We start from the raw sequence: 6,258 nt of genomic DNA, 5'->3' as shown, positions 1-6,258 counted from the left end.
TAACTGTGTAGCAGAGTCCTGCACATGTCCATTTTTGGAGACCTGCACCCGCCCACACTTACGCAGTGCAGCACCGCACCCGCCCATTATAACTGATATACCATTATAACTGAAGCACTTTTTTTTCAATGCATCTCTCAACAAATAATGATGCTATGAGTTCTAAGTTGCTTTTCTTTACAAACAACAATCACATTAACCAATAAAAACACAGAGTTTTAATAAATGATGTTGTTTACACACAAAACGGAAAAAAAGAACAAAATAAAAATATAAATGACAGGTCAGAACGCCCGCATTCAAGACACTGAAATAGACACATTGAGCCAAACTACCTCACCTGTTTCATCTGACCATCACTTGATTTAAGGTCGCCCCCACCCTGTGCCCCCAAGACGTACTTCAGGGCTGTAATTTAAAGTAATGGGCAGAAGCAACGTACTGACGTCAAATTTTCACAAACCTTCAGGTTTTCCCCCAAGCCCTAGGGTCTTAAAATGGCTGCCCATTCAAGTCAATGGGCAGGGATCAATGGAGCTTGATTCCAGATTAGACTAGCCCAGCCAGATGCTTCCAGTGACTCTGGGCCAATAGACTATTATCACACTGATACATAGTACTTCCGCATTCAGTGACCTTTGTGCATGCCTACTTCCGGTGAATTGTCACTCTGTTGATTGAACTCATGATGGACAAACCGAAGTTGTTTACATAGACTACATCCCTTATAAATTTACTGAAAATATCCTTTTCTGACGTACATCGTCTCATTGATCAACATTGAATCACAGCCCGCTCCAAAGTGGACAACGGACACAGTTTATTTTTTGAAAATTTCACCTACAACTATGAAGGTGAGTGGCTACTAGCTAACATAACTTTACAGTTGCCGATCCGACATACCATCACTCCGATATTGACGTGTTATTGTCAGAGTAGTGGCATTTCCATTTTTTATCAAATGTCCCTGCACTCCGACATTTCTTTATCCTTTGGTCGGAGTGGCGGAATCCTATTGTCGAAGGCGCATCACTGTGCGTAAAGGTCCTGGTACTGCGAGTGCAGCCGAGCAGCGTGGCTACAAGGGACAGACGCGTAAGAATTTGGAACTTTATGAATGAAGAGGTTACGGGGCGTTACCTGACACTGCAGGTGGAAGCGCGCGGTGATGCGCATTTGGCTCAAGGCGCAATGATACGGCCAAGCAGAGAAACTACGAAAAACTGAATTGTGTGACAGTTTGGACATTTTTGTGAATGGACAGGAGCAGGAGACATTCATTACATGTTGGCAAAGACCAGGGCGCACGAGAATGAGCTGTAAAGCTCAGTGTGTTGCAACAGTGAACCAGTGCCGGGCTCTCAGTCAGATAGAGACACTAAAAAGATCAATGATTTAGAAATCTGGATATTTTCATGAATAAGGGCTAAAATATTAGAATTATACCTGGTCATAGAGGACAGAGTGGCTTACACAGGGACCCAGAAATGCGTCGGTCCCTTATAGACTCATAAAAGTTTATAAACTCATAAAAGTTTATAAAGAGGCGGCTGCAGCGCTCATTCTCCTCGTGCGCACATTTAAAGTTGCGGACTTTTACAAACTCATTAACCTGGCACCTCCACGCGCTCTCACCTGCAGGAGGTCAGGTGTATGTGGCCCCCTCTCGTGCCAACAGAGCAGCGTGCGTAAAGCTCTGCGCGCTCTAATGGCACAGAGCTTTACGCCAAATACCCTCCAATACGGGATGGCGGTTCTGTCTCTTTTTCTCTCTCTCATTCAAGATTAGTCCTGGTTTAGTCCTGGTTCATTGGTGTCGGAATGGGGGCATGTCGGGGTGGAGGGTTGTCGAAATGACGGTATGTCGGAGCGGGGGTCTGTTGGAGTGACTGTATGTCGGGACAGGGGTTGCCTATGCTTTAGAACAGGTAGGTTAGCTTATGCTAACGTCAGTTTGGTGTATGGATATAAGGCGTTTACCCAACATACCCAACAAAAGCAAGAGTATTCATTTTGAAATGAGGCTAAGTAAATTCACCCATGTCATTTGTATTCTCAGAGGAAGAACGTTCCCCTCTCAGTTTCAGACAGCTAACGTCTGCATACAAGTGTCTCTTTTGCTAGCACGTAAAGGAGAAAAAAGTCCGCTTTAACCAGGCTTTCTCGGTGCTTTGTTTTCTCAAAGCACCGTGATGTTTCGGACTTCAATGGACTTTACGATGCTATGAGAAAATAAAAAAGACAGAGCGAGAACACCTGTTTGAAGCTGACTTTTTTCCTCCTTTTTGTGTCTGATACATTTGTCCTGCTCCCGCTGTGGAGCTTTAACTGGTCCCAGTAACTTCTTTTGCTAATTATAAAGCTATTACAAAGTATTTATAAAGAATATGCATTGATCCTGCTGATAATTTCATAATTTAAAAAGAGCAGTGACATTTAGACATTGTTTGAGCCATTGTTGTTCTTGCGCCGGAAGTGGAAGTTCACAAAGTAGATAAACCCCGCCCACAAAACCCGGAAGCGTGATAATGGTCTATTGAGCATGGGCATTAGTGCTCTTTTTCTCCCACGGGCACACACAAGCACAGTCTCGTGTATCATATGATCGTTTTGACCAATCAGAGCGAGAGGAACTAGGGCGGCGCAGATCAGAGCCGGAGCTAATGATTATAAAGTGTTTTTTAAGACAACTGAAGGATTTTGAGAAAAAGTTTATGATCTAAAAATAGGTAACAAAGTCCAACATTTTTGAAAGTTGTAGGTGCCCTGTCAGCCGAACACAAGCAGTTTGTGATTACATTGCTCTCTATGAGAAAAAATCCTGTCTCAGCCCGGAGGATTTTTTCTGCTAAAGTACCAGTGAGTTACCACTACGTCAACTGGAGGCTGCTACAAGTTAGCAATGCTCTATCCCGTTATTTTAATAGATCCATGGCTTTCCAGTAGACCTCCATTAAGTCACTTCGACTTAGTGAACTCAAAGACCAAACTTATGACTCAAATAAAATGATATGAGCACATTTAACATGATAAATACATGTATATGCAGATACACCTTCAATTTTAAACAAAATATTAAACATATAGCCTAATACAAAATAATGACTTTATTAAAAAAATTTCCAGGTCAAGTTAGGGAGTGTGGCACACTTGTGCCCTCTATTGACCAGCCGCCAAAGAACTTGTGTAAATCTTGCCTCAAATATGTCTGTCAATGGCATAAACTACAAAAAAGCGATGATTGTTGTGCATGGAACATGTGGTGGTCTTACAGATTTTTCTGAAATAATACATCTCTTCATTACAAAAGATGAGGTGTTTCTCATCATTAAAGAGTATTTGGTAAATTGAATTTACTGTTTAAACTATGGACATTATGTTTTTAATTTCTTGAAAAAATGCATTGAGCGCAGACTGGAAATTATAGTTTAATCTTTAGCTAAATTAAATTGGATCCTTTTTACATGTTTTCATGTTTTTTTAATATGTATGTATATGTTTTAGTTTTAAATCTGATGGTATTTTTAAAAGGCATGCATTTCTCAAGGTGGTGTCTCTGTAATCCCTCAGTTGTCCAAGTAGGTTCCATAGTAAAAGAAAAGTTCCATTCTCTCAACTGGAGGGAAGTTTTTTGAGTGATGACGTTTAGTAGCTCATTCAAGCAAGTACTTCAGTTCTGGTCTGACACTGGTAAACACTGCCTTATGTCTGAAGGGAGGAGCTAAAGCAGTGTCCACCAGTAATTTGACCAAAACTGACGAAGCTGCTTTTTTCCTTAGGTGGTACCATTATTAGGCCTGAGCCCCTACACGGCATAGGGCCTATTACTTTCGCAATGATGAGTGCATGGGTGTTGTCAACTGTCTTGCACTTCGCCCTCAACTTCATCCCTTGGTCGCCCCCTACTTTAACTACAGTATCCTAGGGACCCATGCCAAAGGCATGGGCCATATTGATAACTGCTAAAATGAATAGAAATCAATGGGTGTCAATGACCGACCCAGATGTGATGGCGGATGTTGGATCTGAGAGGCAGTTGAATTCAGCGATAGCAGCTAGGAGACCATGGACATTCTTCAGAGATGTCCGTCATGCACCTACAGGATCTTGGATGTTATTCAAACTTGTTCCAATAGCAGCTGACCTTCAAATTTGCAATTGCAGGTGGAGGACATGGGGTGTTCTTCAGACATGTCCATCATGCAGCTTTGGACTCAAAGGATCTTCATGCTCTATAGTCTATAGGGTCTGGAGGACTTTTGATGTTCCTCAGAGTGATAGTCATCCAGCTGCATGATCTTGGATGTTCTTCAGAGACATGTCCCTTATAGCAACTTAGCCTTAGCTTTTCAATAACTGGGAGTAATGGAGAAGAGGTGGAGCTAGTGGTGAGCCAGTGTCCTCACCTGACTTCATCAGATCATACTGAATTGAACAGGCCAGTTGAACTGTCTGTAAAATGTATTCTTCAGATCTAAAGGTTACATTATTTTCTGATTTCTTTTATAATGTTGTTTCCTCATCAAAAAACACCGAGAGTTGTGTTTTGCTTCATTCACACATTTAACACACAAAGCCTACATATATAGGCTGTGCTCTTCTCGCAAACAGAAAACATAATTTTCCACCTTGTGCTGTGGTAATACAAGAAGTGTACCTCTGTGTTTTTAAAGTCCATACACCTTCATTAAATCACTTGAATGATTGCAGCCTGGAATTTCTTTACTAAATAAAAGGTAAAAGGTAGCTGATAACTAGAAAACTTCTGCTATATACATGACATCACAAGGTGGAACAGAGCATTTTGAGTTTTAGAGATGCAGCCAGACTAATAATAAAGGATTATTCAAATATCTGAGAATGAAATCAAAATAACATACTTTTTGAGTATGAGTAATAATTCATGCTACCAACTGGGTAGTCATATACTCTTGTATTTCTTGTGCTCACATAAAACCCACAAGTTGCATAGTTCAGAAGTGTTTATTTGCAGTGCATTACATTCAGGTATATGCTACATTGTTGTTGCATATTTGGTTTACAATCTTCATGATATAACCAAGTGCATTTTTTCTGAGATGAACTATTGGATTATGTTTTCTTTGCTTGTTTATGTGCCACCATTTACAAACCCTTTGCAGAAAGTTGGGACACTTAAATTCTAAACACAAATCAAATTTGTTATTATTATTAGCACTTAGCTTATTTAATTAGCAGTATTTTAGTTACAGTTTCCTTAATTGGAAATTCTGAAGTTTAAATACAAAGTATTTAAGTGAGAAAATACACATCATTAAACAAAATTCTTTAGTGCCACAGTATATCACGTTTGAATCCATAGTTGTTTTTAATTACATTTTACACAGTGTCCCAGACTTATGTCGAATTGGATTTGCAGGTCATATTCAGTGTTGGTCAAACCTACAGTACATGAGATGATTGGAGCTGCACATTTTTGGTCCTGTAAGTATTTATTGTAAATGAAAACTGTAAAAGAGACAATTTGATAAAGCACCTAAGATCAGAAGGTAGCTGTCATGTTGGAGAAAAGACTAGTACATTATATTTTTGTGTATATAAAACAAAAGTATTCAGGCTTATATTCACCGTAGAAAACACAGTACAAAAATATTACACCTATTCCTAAATCCATTAATATTTAAAGATGCACTGTGTACATTTTCTGGTGAAGGATTCGCCACCTACTTGTCTCCATGGAGATGCCTAGAATGTTACATAGCATGGCATTATACTTATTTCATTCCAACAAGACAAGATACAATCAAGCCAAGGTACAGGTCAGATCTGTGGAGAGGTGAATCCGCTCACAGTGAGAATTTCAAGGTATATTTGAGCAATATAAAAAGGAGTAATGAAATAAATGCAAAATAGATGCGTTTAATGCCATACTGTAGAACATCTGAGGGAGATGGGCAGGTGGTGGACCCTCCATAAAACAGTGACATAGTGCACTTTTAATGATTGCTTTGTTATGAAAACCTGAATTTGTAGTAACACTATAGGCCAGTAGGGGCAGCAACAATGCCATCAAATCCCTATAACTCAATGTTTAATGTTGCATACACACAGTTTCCACATCAAAGTATTCAAAAATGTTTAGCTTTCATTGCAATCTTACTTATTGGCTTTTTGGTCTACAAAATTGATACATTTTTTGGTTCACAGTAGCAGAGTGGTTAGCCTCCTCTCCTCGCAGCAAAGATTTGGTTCTATCTCTGTAGCCTTAACCAGTGGTTC

The sequence above is a fragment of the Boleophthalmus pectinirostris genome, unplaced genomic scaffold (genome assembly GCF_026225935.1).
Source record: "Boleophthalmus pectinirostris isolate CB_2022bp ecotype Guang Dong unplaced genomic scaffold, ASM2622593v1 HiC_scaffold_2, whole genome shotgun sequence".
In the NCBI taxonomy this organism is placed as follows: Eukaryota; Metazoa; Chordata; class Actinopteri; order Gobiiformes; family Gobiidae; genus Boleophthalmus; species Boleophthalmus pectinirostris.
The sequence above is the reverse complement of the archived record's forward strand: the minus strand, read 5'-3'. Positions refer to the sequence as shown.